This window comes from Anomaloglossus baeobatrachus, unplaced genomic scaffold, assembly GCF_048569485.1.
Source record: "Anomaloglossus baeobatrachus isolate aAnoBae1 unplaced genomic scaffold, aAnoBae1.hap1 Scaffold_3469, whole genome shotgun sequence".
Taxonomy (NCBI): domain Eukaryota; kingdom Metazoa; phylum Chordata; class Amphibia; order Anura; family Aromobatidae; genus Anomaloglossus; species Anomaloglossus baeobatrachus.
This window is the reverse complement of record NW_027442834.1, coordinates 53,150-75,413: the sequence shown is the minus strand read 5'-3', so window position 1 is coordinate 75,413 and position 22,264 is coordinate 53,150. Positions and strand designations below refer to the sequence as shown.

Below are 22,264 nucleotides of genomic sequence, written 5' to 3'. Positions count from 1 at the left end.
CTTTTTTTCCCGGGTGGTAGGGGGATGACAGGAGAAGGGAAGCGGGTGGTGAGAAAGGTACAGAGGGCAGGGTTTGGGGGCTGGGAAGGAAAGGGAAAAGATTAGGGTTTGGGGATGATGAAAGGGCTTTCTACGGGTAAGGATGGCAAAGGGTGGCAGTGACGGAAAGTCAGGCAACCTGTCCTGTCCGTCTTTTTGTATCGTGAATTGGAAAGACTGCAAGGGGGAGGGGAGTTGCTTGCGCCCTAAAGGAGGAGTTATTCAGATTCATTGCAGTGGGCGGCGGCTGCAAAACGCACCATTCTTCTTGTTTTTGCTCTGCAAAGCAGCCTTTTCAAGGGTTGGCTTGGGTGACAAAATGTCTTGTGTAGGCGTGGGTTTGTCTCCCTCTCGCTCTCTCTCCCTAAGATGTGTCCGGCATAGGCCAGGGTGCCACTCGAGGCCCAAACCAATTCTGGTTATCGCTTCTCGGCCTTTTGGCTAAGATCAAGTGTAGTATCTGTTCTTATCAGTTTAATATCTGATACGTCCCCTATCTGGGGACCATATATTAAATGGATTTTTAGAACAGGGAGATGGAAAAAGAGCTTGCTCTGTCCACTCCACGCATTGACCTGGTATTGCAGTACCTCCAGGAACGGTGCACCCCTTCTTAACCCAGTTTCCAAAAGCAGAACTCGATTCACCTGATTCATATTAGCCCGATTAGCGAATTGAAATGAATTTTTATCTAACACACTTTTTACTTGCTTTATTCATCCAAATAGCAAACTCATCACCACTCAACTTCACCAACTCTGCTATGTCCCGTGCAGTATCTTGTTGTCAGTCTAATCTAGATCATGTGTAATTGAATGGAATAGATCCCTTTTGGACAAAGTGGAGTCAGATGCTGCAGTGACCACAGGTGTGAGAGGATCTACAATTGGCATCTGGTGTTATCTCTCTGCTTCCACTCCAAATAAAGTTACCTGTTGTTACCTGAACGTCAAATACTAAGAATGGGCGGCCTATGAAAGAATTAGTACTTTCATTAAGTATACTAAACCGGCTAATTGGGAATAGACAAACTGTAAAAAGCCCTCTGAGAAAGCCCCTCTCTAACCTTTGTTAGTAAGCTTTTCTGTAGCCTGCCTGTTGATGTATTTTCGGTTTGAACAGTGCACAACATGAAGAGACGGAACACTGGCGGCTTGTCACAATGCCCCCCGATGACATCACAATAGCGCTGCTGCCTAGAAAACAAGCTGCGCAGAAGAAGTTGTTCTTTGGGTGGGAGGGTGGGCTAGTGGAAGGAGGGGGCAATCTCTTTTTTTCCCGGGTGGTAGGGGGATGACAGGAGAAGGGAAGCGGGTGGTGAGAAAGGTACAGAGGGCAGGGTTTGGGGGCTGGGAAGGAAAGGGAAAAGATTAGGGTTTGGGGATGATGAAAGGGCTTTCTACGGGTAAGGATGGCAAAGGGTGGCAGTGACGGAAAGTCAGGCAACCTGTCCTGTCCGTCTTTTTGTATCGTGAATTGGAAAGACTGCAAGGGGGAGGGGAGTTGCTTGCGCCCTAAAGGAGGAGTTATTCAGATTCATTGCAGTGGGCGGCGGCTGCAAAACGCACCATTCTTCTTGTTTTTGCTCTGCAAAGCAGCCTTTTCAAGGGTTGGCTTGGGTGACAAAATGTCTTGTGTAGGCGTGGGTTTGTCTCCCTCTCGCTCTCTCTCCCTAAGATGTGTCCGGCATAGGCCAGGGTGCCACTCGAGGCCCAAACCAATTCTGGTTATCGCTTCTCGGCCTTTTGGCTAAGATCAAGTGTAGTATCTGTTCTTATCAGTTTAATATCTGATACGTCCCCTATCTGGGGACCATATATTAAATGGATTTTTAGAACAGGGAGATGGAAAAAGAGCTTGCTCTGTCCACTCCACGCATTGACCTGGTATTGCAGTACCTCCAGGAACGGTGCACCCCTTCTTAACCCAGTTTCCAAAAGCAGAACTCGATTCACCTGATTCATATTAGCCCGATTAGCGAATTGAAATGAATTTTTATCTAACACACTTTTTACTTGCTTTATTCATCCAAATAGCAAACTCATCACCACTCAACTTCACCAACTCTGCTATGTCCCGTGCAGTATCTTGTTGTCAGTCTAATCTAGATCATGTGTAATTGAATGGAATAGATCCCTTTTGGACAAAGTGGAGTCAGATGCTGCAGTGACCACAGGTGTGAGAGGATCTACAATTGGCATCTGGTGTTATCTCTCTGCTTCCACTCCAAATAAAGTTACCTGTTGTTACCTGAACGTCAAATACTAAGAATGGGCGGCCTATGAAAGAATTAGTACTTTCATTAAGTATACTAAACCGGCTAATTGGGAATAGACAAACTGTAAAAAGCCCTCTGAGAAAGCCCCTCTCTAACCTTTGTTAGTAAGCTTTTCTGTAGCCTGCCTGTTGATGTATTTTCGGTTTGAACAGTGCACAACATGAAGAGACGGAACACTGGCGGCTTGTCACAATGCCCCCCGATGACATCACAATAGCGCTGCTGCCTAGAAAACAAGCTGCGCAGAAGAAGTTGTTCTTTGGGTGGGAGGGTGGGCTAGTGGAAGGAGGGGGCAATCTCTTTTTTTCCCGGGTGGTAGGGGGATGACAGGAGAAGGGAAGCGGGTGGTGAGAAAGGTACAGAGGGCAGGGTTTGGGGGCTGGGAAGGAAAGGGAAAAGATTAGGGTTTGGGGATGATGAAAGGGCTTTCTACGGGTAAGGATGGCAAAGGGTGGCAGTGACGGAAAGTCAGGCAACCTGTCCTGTCCGTCTTTTTGTATCGTGAATTGGAAAGACTGCAAGGGGGAGGGGAGTTGCTTGCGCCCTAAAGGAGGAGTTATTCAGATTCATTGCAGTGGGCGGCGGCTGCAAAACGCACCATTCTTCTTGTTTTTGCTCTGCAAAGCAGCCTTTTCAAGGGTTGGCTTGGGTGACAAAATGTCTTGTGTAGGCGTGGGTTTGTCTCCCTCTCGCTCTCTCTCCCTAAGATGTGTCCGGCATAGGCCAGGGTGCCACTCGAGGCCCAAACCAATTCTGGTTATCGCTTCTCGGCCTTTTGGCTAAGATCAAGTGTAGTATCTGTGAGGCTCGGCAGATGCAATGCACACTGGAAGGTTGCGCTTGCTAGTACTCTTGATGTATAGTATATTCATCTAGAGGAAAACATGGCCCTACCAGGATCGAGGCTATTAGACTGAGTAAGTGTGGGGGCTATGGTGCAATGTGCCCCAGGACTGACGACCCTGGAGTGAGTCTGAGCTTGCTGGCTTGGGACCCCGGCGAGCCTTGGGCTCTGTAGCACACCGTACCTTGCCCTTTCATACTTTCTGAGCATATTGCTCTATCCCGGCCTTCTGGCTAGGAAGGGAAATTTTTATAATCATGGTCGGAGGTCCGTTCAGCTTTGGGCTGAGAAACCAACACCCGGTTGGAGGTCCGGGTCAGCTTCGGCTGAGAAACCAACACCCGGTTGGAGGTCTGGGTCAGCTTCGGCTGAGAAACCAACACCCGGTTGGAGGTCCGGGTCAGCTTCGGCTGAGAAACCAACACCCGGTTGGAGGTCCGGCTAGCCTTGGGCTGAGAAACCAACACCGGTTGACGGTCCGGGCAGTTTCGGCTGCGAAACCAACAACTAGTAGCTCTCTACTCCACTTGGGTAAGATGCCTGGGTGGACGCTGGGAGCAACGACAAGGCTCAACCAGGCTTTGGCTTGGGGGAGCACCGAAGATCCCTGACCCTTGCTGTGGCCTTCTGGCTCGGAGGGACGGGGTTGATTTTTGGGGACCCTCTCCTCACGGAGGGGTCCACACGAATCCTAGCCTTTGCACTGTTTTTGGTGTGACTTCGGTCATGCATTTTTTGCGGTGCTTTGGAAAGCTTCATTAAATCAAAAAATCTGTTCTTATCAGTTTAATATCTGATACGTCCCCTATCTGGGGACCATATATTAAATGGATTTTTAGAACAGGGAGATGGAAAAAGAGCTTGCTCTGTCCACTCCACGCATTGACCTGGTATTGCAGTACCTCCAGGAACGGTGCACCCCTTCTTAACCCAGTTTCCAAAAGCAGAACTCGATTCACCTGATTCATATTAGCCCGATTAGCGAATTGAAATGAATTTTTATCTAACACACTTTTTACTTGCTTTATTCATCCAAATAGCAAACTCATCACCACTCAACTTCACCAACTCTGCTATGTCCCGTGCAGTATCTTGTTGTCAGTCTAATCTAGATCATGTGTAATTGAATGGAATAGATCCCTTTTGGACAAAGTGGAGTCAGATGCTGCAGTGACCACAGGTGTGAGAGGATCTACAATTGGCATCTGGTGTTATCTCTCTGCTTCCACTCCAAATAAAGTTACCTGTTGTTACCTGAACGTCAAATACTAAGAATGGGCGGCCTATGAAAGAATTAGTACTTTCATTAAGTATACTAAACCGGCTAATTGGGAATAGACAAACTGTAAAAAGCCCTCTGAGAAAGCCCCTCTCTAACCTTTGTTAGTAAGCTTTTCTGTAGCCTGCCTGTTGATGTATTTTCGGTTTGAACAGTGCACAACATGAAGAGACGGAACACTGGCGGCTTGTCACAATGCCCCCCGATGACATCACAATAGCGCTGCTGCCTAGAAAACAAGCTGCGCAGAAGAAGTTGTTCTTTGGGTGGGAGGGTGGGCTAGTGGAAGGAGGGGGCAATCTCTTTTTTTCCCGGGTGGTAGGGGGATGACAGGAGAAGGGAAGCGGGTGGTGAGAAAGGTACAGAGGGCAGGGTTTGGGGGCTGGGAAGGAAAGGGAAAAGATTAGGGTTTGGGGATGATGAAAGGGCTTTCTACGGGTAAGGATGGCAAAGGGTGGCAGTGACGGAAAGTCAGGCAACCTGTCCTGTCCGTCTTTTTGTATCGTGAATTGGAAAGACTGCAAGGGGGAGGGGAGTTGCTTGCGCCCTAAAGGAGGAGTTATTCAGATTCATTGCAGTGGGCGGCGGCTGCAAAACGCACCATTCTTCTTGTTTTTGCTCTGCAAAGCAGCCTTTTCAAGGGTTGGCTTGGGTGACAAAATGTCTTGTGTAGGCGTGGGTTTGTCTCCCTCTCGCTCTCTCTCCCTAAGATGTGTCCGGCATAGGCCAGGGTGCCACTCGAGGCCCAAACCAATTCTGGTTATCGCTTCTCGGCCTTTTGGCTAAGATCAAGTGTAGTATCTGTGAGGCTCGGCAGATGCAATGCACACTGGAAGGTTGCGCTTGCTAGTACTCTTGATGTATAGTATATTCATCTAGAGGAAAACATGGCCCTACCAGGATCGAGGCTATTAGACTGAGTAAGTGTGGGGGCTATGGTGCAATGTGCCCCAGGACTGACGACCCTGGAGTGAGTCTGAGCTTGCTGGCTTGGGACCCCGGCGAGCCTTGGGCTCTGTAGCACACCGTACCTTGCCCTTTCATACTTTCTGAGCATATTGCTCTATCCCGGCCTTCTGGCTAGGAAGGGAAATTTTTATAATCATGGTCGGAGGTCCGTTCAGCTTTGGGCTGAGAAACCAACACCCGGTTGGAGGTCCGGGTCAGCTTCGGCTGAGAAACCAACACCCGGTTGGAGGTCTGGGTCAGCTTCGGCTGAGAAACCAACACCCGGTTGGAGGTCCGGGTCAGCTTCGGCTGAGAAACCAACACCCGGTTGGAGGTCCGGTTAGCCTTGGGCTGAGAAACCAACACCGGTTGACGGTCCGGGCAGTTTCGGCTGCGAAACCAACAACTAGTAGCTCTCTACTCCACTTGGGTAAGATGCCTGGGTGGACGCTGGGAGCAACGACAAGGCTCAACCAGGCTTCGGCTTGGGGGAGCACCGAAGATCCCTGACCCTTGCTGTGGCCTTCTGGCTCGGAGGGACGGGGTTGATTTTTGGGGACCCTCTCCTCACGGAGGGGTCCACACGAATCCTAGCCTTTGCACTGTTTTTGGTGTGACTTCGGTCATGCATTTTTTGCGGTGCTTTGGAAAGCTTCATTAAATCAAAAAATCTGTTCTTATCAGTTTAATATCTGATACGTCCCCTATCTGGGGACCATATATTAAATGGATTTTTAGAACAGGGAGATGGAAAAAGAGCTTGCTCTGTCCACTCCACGCATTGACCTGGTATTGCAGTACCTCCAGGAACGGTGCACCCCTTCTTAACCCAGTTTCCAAAAGCAGAACTCGATTCACCTGATTCATATTAGCCCGATTAGCGAATTGAAATGAATTTTTATCTAACACACTTTTTACTTGCTTTATTCATCCAAATAGCAAACTCATCACCACTCAACTTCACCAACTCTGCTATGTCCCGTGCAGTATCTTGTTGTCAGTCTAATCTAGATCATGTGTAATTGAATGGAATAGATCCCTTTTGGACAAAGTGGAGTCAGATGCTGCAGTGACCACAGGTGTGAGAGGATCTACAATTGGCATCTGGTGTTATCTCTCTGCTTCCACTCCAAATAAAGTTACCTGTTGTTACCTGAACGTCAAATACTAAGAATGGGCGGCCTATGAAAGAATTAGTACTTTCATTAAGTATACTAAACCGGCTAATTGGGAATAGACAAACTGTAAAAAGCCCTCTGAGAAAGCCCCTCTCTAACCTTTGTTAGTAAGCTTTTCTGTAGCCTGCCTGTTGATGTATTTTCGGTTTGAACAGTGCACAACATGAAGAGACGGAACACTGGCGGCTTGTCACAATGCCCCCCGATGACATCACAATAGCGCTGCTGCCTAGAAAACAAGCTGCGCAGAAGAAGTTGTTCTTTGGGTGGGAGGGTGGGCTAGTGGAAGGAGGGGGCAATCTCTTTTTTTCCCGGGTGGTAGGGGGATGACAGGAGAAGGGAAGCGGGTGGTGAGAAAGGTACAGAGGGCAGGGTTTGGGGGCTGGGAAGGAAAGGGAAAAGATTAGGGTTTGGGGATGATGAAAGGGCTTTCTACGGGTAAGGATGGCAAAGGGTGGCAGTGACGGAAAGTCAGGCAACCTGTCCTGTCCGTCTTTTTGTATCGTGAATTGGAAAGACTGCAAGGGGGAGGGGAGTTGCTTGCGCCCTAAAGGAGGAGTTATTCAGATTCATTGCAGTGGGCGGCGGCTGCAAAACGCACCATTCTTCTTGTTTTTGCTCTGCAAAGCAGCCTTTTCAAGGGTTGGCTTGGGTGACAAAATGTCTTGTGTAGGCGTGGGTTTGTCTCCCTCTCGCTCTCTCTCCCTAAGATGTGTCCGGCATAGGCCAGGGTGCCACTCGAGGCCCAAACCAATTCTGGTTATCGCTTCTCGGCCTTTTGGCTAAGATCAAGTGTAGTATCTGTTCTTATCAGTTTAATATCTGATACGTCCCCTATCTGGGGACCATATATTAAATGGATTTTTAGAACAGGGAGATGGAAAAAGAGCTTGCTCTGTCCACTCCACGCATTGACCTGGTATTGCAGTACCTCCAGGAACGGTGCACCCCTTCTTAACCCAGTTTCCAAAAGCAGAACTCGATTCACCTGATTCATATTAGCCCGATTAGCGAATTGAAATGAATTTTTATCTAACACACTTTTTACTTGCTTTATTCATCCAAATAGCAAACTCATCACCACTCAACTTCACCAACTCTGCTATGTCCCGTGCAGTATCTTGTTGTCAGTCTAATCTAGATCATGTGTAATTGAATGGAATAGATCCCTTTTGGACAAAGTGGAGTCAGATGCTGCAGTGACCACAGGTGTGAGAGGATCTACAATTGGCATCTGGTGTTATCTCTCTGCTTCCACTCCAAATAAAGTTACCTGTTGTTACCTGAACGTCAAATACTAAGAATGGGCGGCCTATGAAAGAATTAGTACTTTCATTAAGTATACTAAACCGGCTAATTGGGAATAGACAAACTGTAAAAAGCCCTCTGAGAAAGCCCCTCTCTAACCTTTGTTAGTAAGCTTTTCTGTAGCCTGCCTGTTGATGTATTTTCGGTTTGAACAGTGCACAACATGAAGAGACGGAACACTGGCGGCTTGTCACAATGCCCCCCGATGACATCACAATAGCGCTGCTGCCTAGAAAACAAGCTGCGCAGAAGAAGTTGTTCTTTGGGTGGGAGGGTGGGCTAGTGGAAGGAGGGGGCAATCTCTTTTTTTCCCGGGTGGTAGGGGGATGACAGGAGAAGGGAAGCGGGTGGTGAGAAAGGTACAGAGGGCAGGGTTTGGGGGCTGGGAAGGAAAGGGAAAAGATTAGGGTTTGGGGATGATGAAAGGGCTTTCTACGGGTAAGGATGGCAAAGGGTGGCAGTGACGGAAAGTCAGGCAACCTGTCCTGTCCGTCTTTTTGTATCGTGAATTGGAAAGACTGCAAGGGGGAGGGGAGTTGCTTGCGCCCTAAAGGAGGAGTTATTCAGATTCATTGCAGTGGGCGGCGGCTGCAAAACGCACCATTCTTCTTGTTTTTGCTCTGCAAAGCAGCCTTTTCAAGGGTTGGCTTGGGTGACAAAATGTCTTGTGTAGGCGTGGGTTTGTCTCCCTCTCGCTCTCTCTCCCTAAGATGTGTCCGGCATAGGCCAGGGTGCCACTCGAGGCCCAAACCAATTCTGGTTATCGCTTCTCGGCCTTTTGGCTAAGATCAAGTGTAGTATCTGTTCTTATCAGTTTAATATCTGATACGTCCCCTATCTGGGGACCATATATTAAATGGATTTTTAGAACAGGGAGATGGAAAAAGAGCTTGCTCTGTCCACTCCACGCATTGACCTGGTATTGCAGTACCTCCAGGAACGGTGCACCCCTTCTTAACCCAGTTTCCAAAAGCAGAACTCGATTCACCTGATTCATATTAGCCCGATTAGCGAATTGAAATGAATTTTTATCTAACACACTTTTTACTTGCTTTATTCATCCAAATAGCAAACTCATCACCACTCAACTTCACCAACTCTGCTATGTCCCGTGCAGTATCTTGTTGTCAGTCTAATCTAGATCATGTGTAATTGAATGGAATAGATCCCTTTTGGACAAAGTGGAGTCAGATGCTGCAGTGACCACAGGTGTGAGAGGATCTACAATTGGCATCTGGTGTTATCTCTCTGCTTCCACTCCAAATAAAGTTACCTGTTGTTACCTGAACGTCAAATACTAAGAATGGGCGGCCTATGAAAGAATTAGTACTTTCATTAAGTATACTAAACCGGCTAATTGGGAATAGACAAACTGTAAAAAGCCCTCTGAGAAAGCCCCTCTCTAACCTTTGTTAGTAAGCTTTTCTGTAGCCTGCCTGTTGATGTATTTTCGGTTTGAACAGTGCACAACATGAAGAGACGGAACACTGGCGGCTTGTCACAATGCCCCCCGATGACATCACAATAGCGCTGCTGCCTAGAAAACAAGCTGCGCAGAAGAAGTTGTTCTTTGGGTGGGAGGGTGGGCTAGTGGAAGGAGGGGGCAATCTCTTTTTTTCCCGGGTGGTAGGGGGATGACAGGAGAAGGGAAGCGGGTGGTGAGAAAGGTACAGAGGGCAGGGTTTGGGGGCTGGGAAGGAAAGGGAAAAGATTAGGGTTTGGGGATGATGAAAGGGCTTTCTACGGGTAAGGATGGCAAAGGGTGGCAGTGACGGAAAGTCAGGCAACCTGTCCTGTCCGTCTTTTTGTATCGTGAATTGGAAAGACTGCAAGGGGGAGGGGAGTTGCTTGCGCCCTAAAGGAGGAGTTATTCAGATTCATTGCAGTGGGCGGCGGCTGCAAAACGCACCATTCTTCTTGTTTTTGCTCTGCAAAGCAGCCTTTTCAAGGGTTGGCTTGGGTGACAAAATGTCTTGTGTAGGCGTGGGTTTGTCTCCCTCTCGCTCTCTCTCCCTAAGATGTGTCCGGCATAGGCCAGGGTGCCACTCGAGGCCCAAACCAATTCTGGTTATCGCTTCTCGGCCTTTTGGCTAAGATCAAGTGTAGTATCTGTTCTTATCAGTTTAATATCTGATACGTCCCCTATCTGGGGACCATATATTAAATGGATTTTTAGAACAGGGAGATGGAAAAAGAGCTTGCTCTGTCCACTCCACGCATTGACCTGGTATTGCAGTACCTCCAGGAACGGTGCACCCCTTCTTAACCCAGTTTCCAAAAGCAGAACTCGATTCACCTGATTCATATTAGCCCGATTAGCGAATTGAAATGAATTTTTATCTAACACACTTTTTACTTGCTTTATTCATCCAAATAGCAAACTCATCACCACTCAACTTCACCAACTCTGCTATGTCCCGTGCAGTATCTTGTTGTCAGTCTAATCTAGATCATGTGTAATTGAATGGAATAGATCCCTTTTGGACAAAGTGGAGTCAGATGCTGCAGTGACCACAGGTGTGAGAGGATCTACAATTGGCATCTGGTGTTATCTCTCTGCTTCCACTCCAAATAAAGTTACCTGTTGTTACCTGAACGTCAAATACTAAGAATGGGCGGCCTATGAAAGAATTAGTACTTTCATTAAGTATACTAAACCGGCTAATTGGGAATAGACAAACTGTAAAAAGCCCTCTGAGAAAGCCCCTCTCTAACCTTTGTTAGTAAGCTTTTCTGTAGCCTGCCTGTTGATGTATTTTCGGTTTGAACAGTGCACAACATGAAGAGACGGAACACTGGCGGCTTGTCACAATGCCCCCCGATGACATCACAATAGCGCTGCTGCCTAGAAAACAAGCTGCGCAGAAGAAGTTGTTCTTTGGGTGGGAGGGTGGGCTAGTGGAAGGAGGGGGCAATCTCTTTTTTTCCCGGGTGGTAGGGGGATGACAGGAGAAGGGAAGCGGGTGGTGAGAAAGGTACAGAGGGCAGGGTTTGGGGGCTGGGAAGGAAAGGGAAAAGATTAGGGTTTGGGGATGATGAAAGGGCTTTCTACGGGTAAGGATGGCAAAGGGTGGCAGTGACGGAAAGTCAGGCAACCTGTCCTGTCCGTCTTTTTGTATCGTGAATTGGAAAGACTGCAAGGGGGAGGGGAGTTGCTTGCGCCCTAAAGGAGGAGTTATTCAGATTCATTGCAGTGGGCGGCGGCTGCAAAACGCACCATTCTTCTTGTTTTTGCTCTGCAAAGCAGCCTTTTCAAGGGTTGGCTTGGGTGACAAAATGTCTTGTGTAGGCGTGGGTTTGTCTCCCTCTCGCTCTCTCTCCCTAAGATGTGTCCGGCATAGGCCAGGGTGCCACTCGAGGCCCAAACCAATTCTGGTTATCGCTTCTCGGCCTTTTGGCTAAGATCAAGTGTAGTATCTGTTCTTATCAGTTTAATATCTGATACGTCCCCTATCTGGGGACCATATATTAAATGGATTTTTAGAACAGGGAGATGGAAAAAGAGCTTGCTCTGTCCACTCCACGCATTGACCTGGTATTGCAGTACCTCCAGGAACGGTGCACCCCTTCTTAACCCAGTTTCCAAAAGCAGAACTCGATTCACCTGATTCATATTAGCCCGATTAGCGAATTGAAATGAATTTTTATCTAACACACTTTTTACTTGCTTTATTCATCCAAATAGCAAACTCATCACCACTCAACTTCACCAACTCTGCTATGTCCCGTGCAGTATCTTGTTGTCAGTCTAATCTAGATCATGTGTAATTGAATGGAATAGATCCCTTTTGGACAAAGTGGAGTCAGATGCTGCAGTGACCACAGGTGTGAGAGGATCTACAATTGGCATCTGGTGTTATCTCTCTGCTTCCACTCCAAATAAAGTTACCTGTTGTTACCTGAACGTCAAATACTAAGAATGGGCGGCCTATGAAAGAATTAGTACTTTCATTAAGTATACTAAACCGGCTAATTGGGAATAGACAAACTGTAAAAAGCCCTCTGAGAAAGCCCCTCTCTAACCTTTGTTAGTAAGCTTTTCTGTAGCCTGCCTGTTGATGTATTTTCGGTTTGAACAGTGCACAACATGAAGAGACGGAACACTGGCGGCTTGTCACAATGCCCCCCGATGACATCACAATAGCGCTGCTGCCTAGAAAACAAGCTGCGCAGAAGAAGTTGTTCTTTGGGTGGGAGGGTGGGCTAGTGGAAGGAGGGGGCAATCTCTTTTTTTCCCGGGTGGTAGGGGGATGACAGGAGAAGGGAAGCGGGTGGTGAGAAAGGTACAGAGGGCAGGGTTTGGGGGCTGGGAAGGAAAGGGAAAAGATTAGGGTTTGGGGATGATGAAAGGGCTTTCTACGGGTAAGGATGGCAAAGGGTGGCAGTGACGGAAAGTCAGGCAACCTGTCCTGTCCGTCTTTTTGTATCGTGAATTGGAAAGACTGCAAGGGGGAGGGGAGTTGCTTGCGCCCTAAAGGAGGAGTTATTCAGATTCATTGCAGTGGGCGGCGGCTGCAAAACGCACCATTCTTCTTGTTTTTGCTCTGCAAAGCAGCCTTTTCAAGGGTTGGCTTGGGTGACAAAATGTCTTGTGTAGGCGTGGGTTTGTCTCCCTCTCGCTCTCTCTCCCTAAGATGTGTCCGGCATAGGCCAGGGTGCCACTCGAGGCCCAAACCAATTCTGGTTATCGCTTCTCGGCCTTTTGGCTAAGATCAAGTGTAGTATCTGTTCTTATCAGTTTAATATCTGATACGTCCCCTATCTGGGGACCATATATTAAATGGATTTTTAGAACAGGGAGATGGAAAAAGAGCTTGCTCTGTCCACTCCACGCATTGACCTGGTATTGCAGTACCTCCAGGAACGGTGCACCCCTTCTTAACCCAGTTTCCAAAAGCAGAACTCGATTCACCTGATTCATATTAGCCCGATTAGCGAATTGAAATGAATTTTTATCTAACACACTTTTTACTTGCTTTATTCATCCAAATAGCAAACTCATCACCACTCAACTTCACCAACTCTGCTATGTCCCGTGCAGTATCTTGTTGTCAGTCTAATCTAGATCATGTGTAATTGAATGGAATAGATCCCTTTTGGACAAAGTGGAGTCAGATGCTGCAGTGACCACAGGTGTGAGAGGATCTACAATTGGCATCTGGTGTTATCTCTCTGCTTCCACTCCAAATAAAGTTACCTGTTGTTACCTGAACGTCAAATACTAAGAATGGGCGGCCTATGAAAGAATTAGTACTTTCATTAAGTATACTAAACCGGCTAATTGGGAATAGACAAACTGTAAAAAGCCCTCTGAGAAAGCCCCTCTCTAACCTTTGTTAGTAAGCTTTTCTGTAGCCTGCCTGTTGATGTATTTTCGGTTTGAACAGTGCACAACATGAAGAGACGGAACACTGGCGGCTTGTCACAATGCCCCCCGATGACATCACAATAGCGCTGCTGCCTAGAAAACAAGCTGCGCAGAAGAAGTTGTTCTTTGGGTGGGAGGGTGGGCTAGTGGAAGGAGGGGGCAATCTCTTTTTTTCCCGGGTGGTAGGGGGATGACAGGAGAAGGGAAGCGGGTGGTGAGAAAGGTACAGAGGGCAGGGTTTGGGGGCTGGGAAGGAAAGGGAAAAGATTAGGGTTTGGGGATGATGAAAGGGCTTTCTACGGGTAAGGATGGCAAAGGGTGGCAGTGACGGAAAGTCAGGCAACCTGTCCTGTCCGTCTTTTTGTATCGTGAATTGGAAAGACTGCAAGGGGGAGGGGAGTTGCTTGCGCCCTAAAGGAGGAGTTATTCAGATTCATTGCAGTGGGCGGCGGCTGCAAAACGCACCATTCTTCTTGTTTTTGCTCTGCAAAGCAGCCTTTTCAAGGGTTGGCTTGGGTGACAAAATGTCTTGTGTAGGCGTGGGTTTGTCTCCCTCTCGCTCTCTCTCCCTAAGATGTGTCCGGCATAGGCCAGGGTGCCACTCGAGGCCCAAACCAATTCTGGTTATCGCTTCTCGGCCTTTTGGCTAAGATCAAGTGTAGTATCTGTTCTTATCAGTTTAATATCTGATACGTCCCCTATCTGGGGACCATATATTAAATGGATTTTTAGAACAGGGAGATGGAAAAAGAGCTTGCTCTGTCCACTCCACGCATTGACCTGGTATTGCAGTACCTCCAGGAACGGTGCACCCCTTCTTAACCCAGTTTCCAAAAGCAGAACTCGATTCACCTGATTCATATTAGCCCGATTAGCGAATTGAAATGAATTTTTATCTAACACACTTTTTACTTGCTTTATTCATCCAAATAGCAAACTCATCACCACTCAACTTCACCAACTCTGCTATGTCCCGTGCAGTATCTTGTTGTCAGTCTAATCTAGATCATGTGTAATTGAATGGAATAGATCCCTTTTGGACAAAGTGGAGTCAGATGCTGCAGTGACCACAGGTGTGAGAGGATCTACAATTGGCATCTGGTGTTATCTCTCTGCTTCCACTCCAAATAAAGTTACCTGTTGTTACCTGAACGTCAAATACTAAGAATGGGCGGCCTATGAAAGAATTAGTACTTTCATTAAGTATACTAAACCGGCTAATTGGGAATAGACAAACTGTAAAAAGCCCTCTGAGAAAGCCCCTCTCTAACCTTTGTTAGTAAGCTTTTCTGTAGCCTGCCTGTTGATGTATTTTCGGTTTGAACAGTGCACAACATGAAGAGACGGAACACTGGCGGCTTGTCACAATGCCCCCCGATGACATCACAATTGCGCTGCTGCCTAGAAAACAAGCTGCGCAGAAGAAGTTGTTCTTTGGGTGGGAGGGTGGGCTAGTGGAAGGAGGGGGCAATCTCTTTTTTTCCCGGGTGGTAGGGGGATGACAGGAGAAGGGAAGCGGGTGGTGAGAAAGGTACAGAGGGCAGGGTTTGGGGGCTGGGAAGGAAAGGGAAAAGATTAGGGTTTGGGGATGATGAAAGGGCTTTCTACGGGTAAGGATGGCAAAGGGTGGCAGTGACGGAAAGTCAGGCAACCTGTCCTGTCCGTCTTTTTGTATCGTGAATTGGAAAGACTGCAAGGGGGAGGGGAGTTGCTTGCGCCCTAAAGGAGGAGTTATTCAGATTCATTGCAGTGGGCGGCGGCTGCAAAACGCACCATTCTTCTTGTTTTTGCTCTGCAAAGCAGCCTTTTCAAGGGTTGGCTTGGGTGACAAAATGTCTTGTGTAGGCGTGGGTTTGTCTCCCTCTCGCTCTCTCTCCCTAAGATGTGTCCGGCATAGGCCAGGGTGCCACTCGAGGCCCAAACCAATTCTGGTTATCGCTTCTCGGCCTTTTGGCTAAGATCAAGTGTAGTATTGTTCGAAAAGGTGGTTTAAGGCTCCGGCCACCTTAGTACAATGATGCAATGCACACTGGAAGGTTGCACTTGTTAGTACTTTGGGAGGATAGTATATCCATCTAGAGGAAACCATGGCCCTACCAGGATTGAGGCTATTAGACTGAGTAAGTGTGGGGGTTATGGTGCAATGTGCCCCAGGAATGGACACCCTGGAGGGAGTCTGAACTTGCTAGGTTGGGACCCTGGTAAGCCTCAGACTCTGTCGCACGCCGCGCCTTGCCTATTCATACTTTCCAAGCATATTGCCCTATCCTGGCCTTCTGGCTAAGAAGGGAAATTTTTATAATCCCGGTCGGAAGTCCGGTCAGCTTTGGGCTGAGAAACCAACACCCGGTTGGAGGTCCGGGTCAGCTTTGGCTGAGAAACCAACACCCGGTTGGAGGTCCGGTTAGCCTTGGGCTGAGAAACCAACACCCGGTTGGAGGTCCGGTCAGCCTTGGGCTGAGAAACCAACACCCGGTTGGAGGTCCGGTCAGCCTTGGGCTGAGAAACCAACACCGGTTGACGGTCCGGGCAGTCTCGGCTGCGAAACCAACGACTAGTAGCTCCCTACTCCACTTGGGTAAGATGCCTCGGTGGACGCTGGGAGCAACAACAAGGCTCAACCAGGCTTCGGCTTGGGGGAGCACCGAAGATCCCTGACCCTCGCTGTGGCCTTCTGGCTCGGAGGGACGGGGTTGATTTTTGGGGATCCTCTTCTCACGGAGGGGTCCACACGAATCCTAGCCTTTGCACTGTTTTTGGTGTGACTTCGGTCATGCATTTTTGCGGTGCTTTGGAAAGCTTCATTAAATCAAAAATCTGTTCTTATCAGTTTAATATCTGATACGTCCCCTATCTGGGGACCATATATTAAATGGATTTTTAGAACAGGGAGATGGAAAAAGAGCTTGCTCTGTCCACTCCACGCATTGACCTGGTATTGCAGTACCTCCAGGAACGGTGCACCCCTTCTTAACCCAGTTTCCAAAAGCAGAACTCGATTCACCTGATTCATATTAGCCCGATTAGCGAATTGAAATGAATTTTTATCTAACACACTTTTTACTTGCTTTATTCATCCAAATAGCAAACTCATCACCACTCAACTTCACCAACTCTGCTATGTCCCGTGCAGTATCTTGTTGTCAGTCTAATCTAGATCATGTGTAATTGAATGGAATAGATCCCTTTTGGACAAAGTGGAGTCAGATGCTGCAGTGACCACAGGTGTGAGAGGATCTACAATTGGCATCTGGTGTTATCTCTCTGCTTCCACTCCAAATAAAGTTACCTGTTGTTACCTGAACGTCAAATACTAAGAATGGGCGGCCTATGAAAGAATTAGTACTTTCATTAAGTATACTAAACCGGCTAATTGGGAATAGACAAACTGTAAAAAGCCCTCTGAGAAAGCCCCTCTCTAACCTTTGTTAGTAAGCTTTTCTGTAGCCTGCCTGTTGATGTATTTTCGGTTTGAACAGTGCACAACATGAAGAGACGGAACACTGGCGGCTTGTCACAATGCCCCCCGATGACATCACAATAGCGCTGCTGCCTAGAAAACAAGCTGCGCAGAAGAAGTTGTTCTTTGGGTGGGAGGGTGGGCTAGTGGAAGGAGGGGGCAATCTCTTTTTTTCCCGGGTGGTAGGGGGATGACAGGAGAAGGGAAGCGGGTGGTGAGAAAGGTACAGAGGGCAGGGTTTGGGGGCTGGGAAGGAAAGGGAAAAGATTAGGGTTTGGGGATGATGAAAGGGCTTTCTACGGGTAAGGATGGCAAAGGGTGGCAGTGACGGAAAGTCAGGCAACCTGTCCTGTCCGTCTTTTTGTATCGTGAATTGGAAAGACTGCAAGGGGGAGGGGAGTTGCTTGCGCCCTAAAGGAGGAGTTATTCAGATTCATTGCAGTGGGCGGCGGCTGCAAAACGCACCATTCTTCTTGTTTTTGCTCTGCAAAGCAGCCTTTTCAAGGGTTGGCTTGGGTGACAAAATGTCTTGTGTAGGCGTGGGTTTGTCTCCCTCTCGCTCTCTCTCCCTAAGATGTGTCCGGCATAGGCCAGGGTGCCACTCGAGGCCCAAACCAATTCTGGTTATCGCTTCTCGGCCTTTTGGCTAAGATCAAGTGTAGTATCTGTTCTTATCAGTTTAATATCTGATACGTCCCCTATCTGGGGACCATATATTAAATGGATTTTTAGAACAGGGAGATGGAAAAAGAGCTTGCTCTGTCCACTCCACGCATTGACCTGGTATTGCAGTACCTCCAGGAACGGTGCACCCCTTCTTAACCCAGTTTCCAAAAGCAGAACTCGATTCACCTGATTCATATTAGCCCGATTAGCGAATTGAAATTAATTTTTATCTAACACACTTTTTACTTGCTTTATTCATCCAAATAGCAAACTCATCACCACTCAACTTCACCAACTCTGCTATGTCCCGTGCAGTATCTTGTTGTCAGTCTAATCTAGATCATGTGTAATTGAATGGAATAGATCCCTTTTGGACAAAGTGGAGTCAGATGCTGCAGTGACCACAGGTGTGAGAGGATCTACAATTGGCATCTGGTGTTATCTCTCTGCTTCCACTCCAAATAAAGTTACCTGTTGTTACCTGAACGTCAAATACTAAGAATGGGCGGCCTATGAAAGAATTAGTACTTTCATTAAGTATACTAAACCGGCTAATTGGGAATAGACAAACTGTAAAAAGCCCTCTGAGAAAGCCCCTCTCTAACCTTTGTTAGTAAGCTTTTCTGTAGCCTGCCTGTTGATGTATTTTCGGTTTGAACAGTGCACAACATGAAGAGACGGAACACTGGCGGCTTGTCACAATGCCCCCCGATGACATCACAATAGCGCTGCTGCCTAGAAAACAAGCTGCGCAGAAGAAGTTGTTCTTTGGGTGGGAGGGTGGGCTAGTGGAAGGAGGGGGCAATCTCTTTTTTTCCCGGGTGGTAGGGGGATGACAGGAGAAGGGAAGCGGGTGGTGAGAAAGGTACAGAGGGCAGGGTTTGGGGGCTGGGAAGGAAAGGGAAAAGATTAGGGTTTGGGGATGATGAAAGGGCTTTCTACGGGTAAGGATGGCAAAGGGTGGCAGTGACAGAAAGTCAGGCAACCTGTCCTGTCCGTCTTTTTGTATCGTGAATTGGAAAGACTGCAAGGGGGAGGGGAGTTGCTTGCGCCCTAAAGGAGGAGTTATTCAGATTCATTGCAGTGGGCGGCGGCTGCAAAACGCACCATTCTTCTTGTTTTTGCTCTGCAAAGCAGCCTTTTCAAGGGTTGGCTTGGGTGACAAAATGTCTTGTGTAGGCGTGGGTTTGTCTCCCTCTCGCTCTCTCTCCCTAAGATGTGTCCGGCATAGGCCAGGGTGCCACTCGAGGCCCAAACCAATTCTGGTTATCGCTTCTCGGCCTTTTGGCTAAGATCAAGTGTAGTATCTGTTCTTATCAGTTTAATATCTGATACGTCCCCTATCTGGGGACCATATATTAAATGGATTTTTAGAACAGGGAGATGGAAAAAGAGCTTGCTCTGTCCACTCCACGCATTGACCTGGTATTGCAGTACCTCCAGGAACGGTGCACCCCTTCTTAACCCAGTTTCCAAAAGCAGAACTCGATTCACCTGATTCATATTAGCCCGATTAGCGAATTGAAATGAATTTTTATCTAACACACTTTTTACTTGCTTTATTCATCCAAATAGCAAACTCATCACCACTCAACTTCACCAACTCTGCTATGTCCCGTGCAGTATCTTGTTGTCAGTCTAATCTAGATCATGTGTAATTGAATGGAATAGATCCCTTTTGGACAAAGTGGAGTCAGATGCTGCAGTGACCACAGGTGTGAGAGGATCTACAATTGGCATCTGGTGTTATCTCTCTGCTTCCACTCCAAATAAAGTTACCTGTTGTTACCTGAACGTCAAATACTAAGAATGGGCGGCCTATGAAAGAATTAGTACTTTCATTAAGTATACTAAACCGGCTAATTGGGAATAGACAAACTGTAAAAAGCCCTCTGAGAAAGCCCCTCTCTAACCTTTGTTAGTAAGCTTTTCTGTAGCCTGCCTGTTGATGTATTTTCGGTTTGAACAGTGCACAACATGAAGAGACGGAACACTGGCGGCTTGTCACAATGCCCCCCGATGACATCACAATAGCGCTGCTGCCTAGAAAACAAGCTGCGCAGAAGAAGTTGTTCTTTGGGTGGGAGGGTGGGCTAGTGGAAGGAGGGGGCAATCTCTTTTTTTCCCGGGTGGTAGGGGGATGACAGGAGAAGGGAAGCGGGTGGTGAGAAAGGTACAGAGGGCAGGGTTTGGGGGCTGGGAAGGAAAGGGAAAAGATTAGGGTTTGGGGATGATGAAAGGGCTTTCTACGGGTAAGGATGGCAAAGGGTGGCAGTGACGGAAAGTCAGGCAACCTGTCCTGTCCGTCTTTTTGTATCGTGAATTGGAAAGACTGCAAGGGGGAGGGGAGTTGCTTGCGCCCTAAAGGAGGAGTTATTCAGATTCATTGCAGTGGGCGGCGGCTGCAAAACGCACCATTCTTCTTGTTTTTGCTCTGCAAAGCAGCCTTTTCAAGGGTTGGCTTGGGTGACAAAATGTCTTGTGTAGGCGTGGGTTTGTCTCCCTCTCGCTCTCTCTCCCTAAGATGTGTCCGGCATAGGCCAGGGTGCCACTCGAGGCCCAAACCAATTCTGGTTATCGCTTCTCGGCCTTTTGGCTAAGATCAAGTGTAGTATCTGTTCTTATCAGTTTAATATCTGATACGTCCCCTATCTGGGGACCATATATTAAATGGATTTTTAGAACAGGGAGATGGAAAAAGAGCTTGCTCTGTCCACTCCACGCATTGACCTGGTATTGCAGTACCTCCAGGAACGGTGCACCCCTTCTTAACCCAGTTTCCAAAAGCAGAACTCGATTCACCTGATTCATATTAGCCCGATTAGCGAATTGAAATGAATTTTTATCTAACACACTTTTTACTTGCTTTATTCATCCAAATAGCAAACTCATCACCACTCAACTTCACCAACTCTGCTATGTCCCGTGCAGTATCTTGTTGTCAGTCTAATCTAGATCATGTGTAATTGAATGGAATAGATCCCTTTTGGACAAAGTGGAGTCAGATGCTGCAGTGACCACAGGTGTGAGAGGATCTACAATTGGCATCTGGTGTTATCTCTCTGCTTCCACTCCAAATAAAGTTACCTGTTGTTACCTGAACGTCAAATACTAAGAATGGGCGGCCTATGAAAGAATTAGTACTTTCATTAAGTATACTAAACCGGCTAATTGGGAATAGACAAACTGTAAAAAGCCCTCTGAGAAAGCCCCTCTCTAACCTTTGTTAGTAAGCTTTTCTGTAGCCTGCCTGTTGATGTATTTTCGGTTTGAACAGTGCACAACATGAAGAGACGGAACACTGGCGGCTTGTCACAATGCCCCCCGATGACATCACAATAGCGCTGCTGCCTAGAAAACAAGCTGCGCAGAAGAAGTTGTTCTTTGGGTGGGAGGGTGGGCTAGTGGAAGGAGGGGGCAATCTCTTTTTTTCCCGGGTGGTAGGGGGATGACAGGAGAAGGGAAGCGGGTGGTGAGAAAGGTACAGAGGGCAGGGTTTGGGGGCTGGGAAGGAAAGGGAAAAGATTAGGGTTTGGGGATGATGAAAGGGCTTTCTACGGGTAAGGATGGCAAAGGGTGGCAGTGACGGAAAGTCAGGCAACCTGTCCTGTCCGTCTTTTTGTATCGTGAATTGGAAAGACTGCAAGGGGGAGGGGAGTTGCTTGCGCCCTAAAGGAGGAGTTATTCAGATTCATTGCAGTGGGCGGCGGCTGCAAAACGCACCATTCTTCTTGTTTTTGCTCTGCAAAGCAGCCTTTTCAAGGGTTGGCTTGGGTGACAAAATGTCTTGTGTAGGCGTGGGTTTGTCTCCCTCTCGCTCTCTCTCCCTAAGATGTGTCCGGCATAGGCCAGGGTGCCACTCGAGGCCCAAACCAATTCTGGTTATCGCTTCTCGGCCTTTTGGCTAAGATCAAGTGTAGTATCTGTTCTTATCAGTTTAATATCTGATACGTCCCCTATCTGGGGACCATATATTAAATGGATTTTTAGAACAGGGAGATGGAAAAAGAGCTTGCTCTGTCCACTCCACGCATTGACCTGGTATTGCAGTACCTCCAGGAACGGTGCACCCCTTCTTAACCCAGTTTCCAAAAGCAGAACTCGATTCACCTGATTCATATTAGCCCGATTAGCGAATTGAAATGAATTTTTATCTAACACACTTTTTACTTGCTTTATTCATCCAAATAGCAAACTCATCACCACTCAACTTCACCAACTCTGCTATGTCCCGTGCAGTATCTTGTTGTCAGTCTAATCTAGATCATGTGTAATTGAATGGAATAGATCCCTTTTGGACAAAGTGGAGTCAGATGCTGCAGTGACCACAGGTGTGAGAGGATCTACAATTGGCATCTGGTGTTATCTCTCTGCTTCCACTCCAAATAAAGTTACCTGTTGTTACCTGAACGTCAAATACTAAGAATGGGCGGCCTATGAAAGAATTAGTACTTTCATTAAGTATACTAAACCGGCTAATTGGGAATAGACAAACTGTAAAAAGCCCTCTGAGAAAGCCCCTCTCTAACCTTTGTTAGTAAGCTTTTCTGTAGCCTGCCTGTTGATGTATTTTCGGTTTGAACAGTGCACAACATGAAGAGACGGAACACTGGCGGCTTGTCACAATGCCCCCCGATGACATCACAATAGCGCTGCTGCCTAGAAAACAAGCTGCGCAGAAGAAGTTGTTCTTTGGGTGGGAGGGTGGGCTAGTGGAAGGAGGGGGCAATCTCTTTTTTTCCCGGGTGGTAGGGGGATGACAGGAGAAGGGAAGCGGGTGGTGAGAAAGGTACAGAGGGCAGGGTTTGGGGGCTGGGAAGGAAAGGGAAAAGATTAGGGTTTGGGGATGATGAAAGGGCTTTCTACGGGTAAGGATGGCAAAGGGTGGCAGTGACG

The 22,264-nt window shown here is 47.6% G+C and overlaps 15 non-coding genes and 3 pseudogenes across 15 annotated transcripts; all 18 read left to right on the top strand.

Moving 5' to 3' along the window:
- The first annotated feature begins 460 nt into the window (after nucleotides 1–460).
- On the top strand, nucleotides 461–651 carry LOC142272284 (U2 spliceosomal RNA). Its single transcript, XR_012737180.1, has one exon. It is a non-coding gene; the product is annotated as a U2 spliceosomal RNA (small nuclear RNA).
- Nucleotides 652–1,768: 1,117 nt separating this feature from the next.
- Nucleotides 1,769–1,959, top strand: LOC142272283 (U2 spliceosomal RNA). Its single transcript, XR_012737179.1, has one exon. It is a non-coding gene; the product is annotated as a U2 spliceosomal RNA (small nuclear RNA).
- Nucleotides 1,960–3,076: 1,117 nt separating this feature from the next.
- On the top strand, nucleotides 3,077–3,203 carry LOC142272232 (U2 spliceosomal RNA; annotated as a pseudogene).
- A 684-nt stretch (nucleotides 3,204–3,887) lies between these two features.
- LOC142272225 (U2 spliceosomal RNA) lies at nucleotides 3,888–4,085 on the top strand. The gene has a single exon (XR_012737131.1). It is a non-coding gene; the product is annotated as a U2 spliceosomal RNA (small nuclear RNA).
- Nucleotides 4,086–5,202: 1,117 nt separating this feature from the next.
- On the top strand, nucleotides 5,203–5,329 carry LOC142272231 (U2 spliceosomal RNA; annotated as a pseudogene).
- Nucleotides 5,330–6,013: 684 nt separating this feature from the next.
- LOC142272287 (U2 spliceosomal RNA) lies at nucleotides 6,014–6,211 on the top strand. The gene has a single exon (XR_012737183.1). It is a non-coding gene; the product is annotated as a U2 spliceosomal RNA (small nuclear RNA).
- Nucleotides 6,212–7,328: 1,117 nt separating this feature from the next.
- On the top strand, nucleotides 7,329–7,519 carry LOC142272281 (U2 spliceosomal RNA). Its single transcript, XR_012737177.1, has one exon. It is a non-coding gene; the product is annotated as a U2 spliceosomal RNA (small nuclear RNA).
- A 1,117-nt stretch (nucleotides 7,520–8,636) lies between these two features.
- On the top strand, nucleotides 8,637–8,827 carry LOC142272280 (U2 spliceosomal RNA). Its single transcript, XR_012737176.1, has one exon. It is a non-coding gene; the product is annotated as a U2 spliceosomal RNA (small nuclear RNA).
- A 1,117-nt stretch (nucleotides 8,828–9,944) lies between these two features.
- Nucleotides 9,945–10,135, top strand: LOC142272279 (U2 spliceosomal RNA). The gene has a single exon (XR_012737175.1). It is a non-coding gene; the product is annotated as a U2 spliceosomal RNA (small nuclear RNA).
- A 1,117-nt stretch (nucleotides 10,136–11,252) lies between these two features.
- On the top strand, nucleotides 11,253–11,443 carry LOC142272278 (U2 spliceosomal RNA). The gene has a single exon (XR_012737174.1). It is a non-coding gene; the product is annotated as a U2 spliceosomal RNA (small nuclear RNA).
- Nucleotides 11,444–12,560: 1,117 nt separating this feature from the next.
- Nucleotides 12,561–12,751, top strand: LOC142272276 (U2 spliceosomal RNA). Its single transcript, XR_012737173.1, has one exon. It is a non-coding gene; the product is annotated as a U2 spliceosomal RNA (small nuclear RNA).
- Nucleotides 12,752–13,868: 1,117 nt separating this feature from the next.
- Nucleotides 13,869–14,059, top strand: LOC142272275 (U2 spliceosomal RNA). Its single transcript, XR_012737172.1, has one exon. It is a non-coding gene; the product is annotated as a U2 spliceosomal RNA (small nuclear RNA).
- A 1,117-nt stretch (nucleotides 14,060–15,176) lies between these two features.
- On the top strand, nucleotides 15,177–15,318 carry LOC142272234 (U2 spliceosomal RNA; annotated as a pseudogene).
- A 697-nt stretch (nucleotides 15,319–16,015) lies between these two features.
- On the top strand, nucleotides 16,016–16,211 carry LOC142272226 (U2 spliceosomal RNA). Its single transcript, XR_012737132.1, has one exon. It is a non-coding gene; the product is annotated as a U2 spliceosomal RNA (small nuclear RNA).
- Nucleotides 16,212–17,328: 1,117 nt separating this feature from the next.
- Nucleotides 17,329–17,519, top strand: LOC142272274 (U2 spliceosomal RNA). Its single transcript, XR_012737171.1, has one exon. It is a non-coding gene; the product is annotated as a U2 spliceosomal RNA (small nuclear RNA).
- A 1,117-nt stretch (nucleotides 17,520–18,636) lies between these two features.
- LOC142272273 (U2 spliceosomal RNA) lies at nucleotides 18,637–18,827 on the top strand. The gene has a single exon (XR_012737170.1). It is a non-coding gene; the product is annotated as a U2 spliceosomal RNA (small nuclear RNA).
- Nucleotides 18,828–19,944: 1,117 nt separating this feature from the next.
- Nucleotides 19,945–20,135, top strand: LOC142272272 (U2 spliceosomal RNA). The gene has a single exon (XR_012737169.1). It is a non-coding gene; the product is annotated as a U2 spliceosomal RNA (small nuclear RNA).
- A 1,117-nt stretch (nucleotides 20,136–21,252) lies between these two features.
- Nucleotides 21,253–21,443, top strand: LOC142272271 (U2 spliceosomal RNA). Its single transcript, XR_012737168.1, has one exon. It is a non-coding gene; the product is annotated as a U2 spliceosomal RNA (small nuclear RNA).
- The last annotated feature ends 821 nt before the right edge of the window (nucleotides 21,444–22,264 follow it).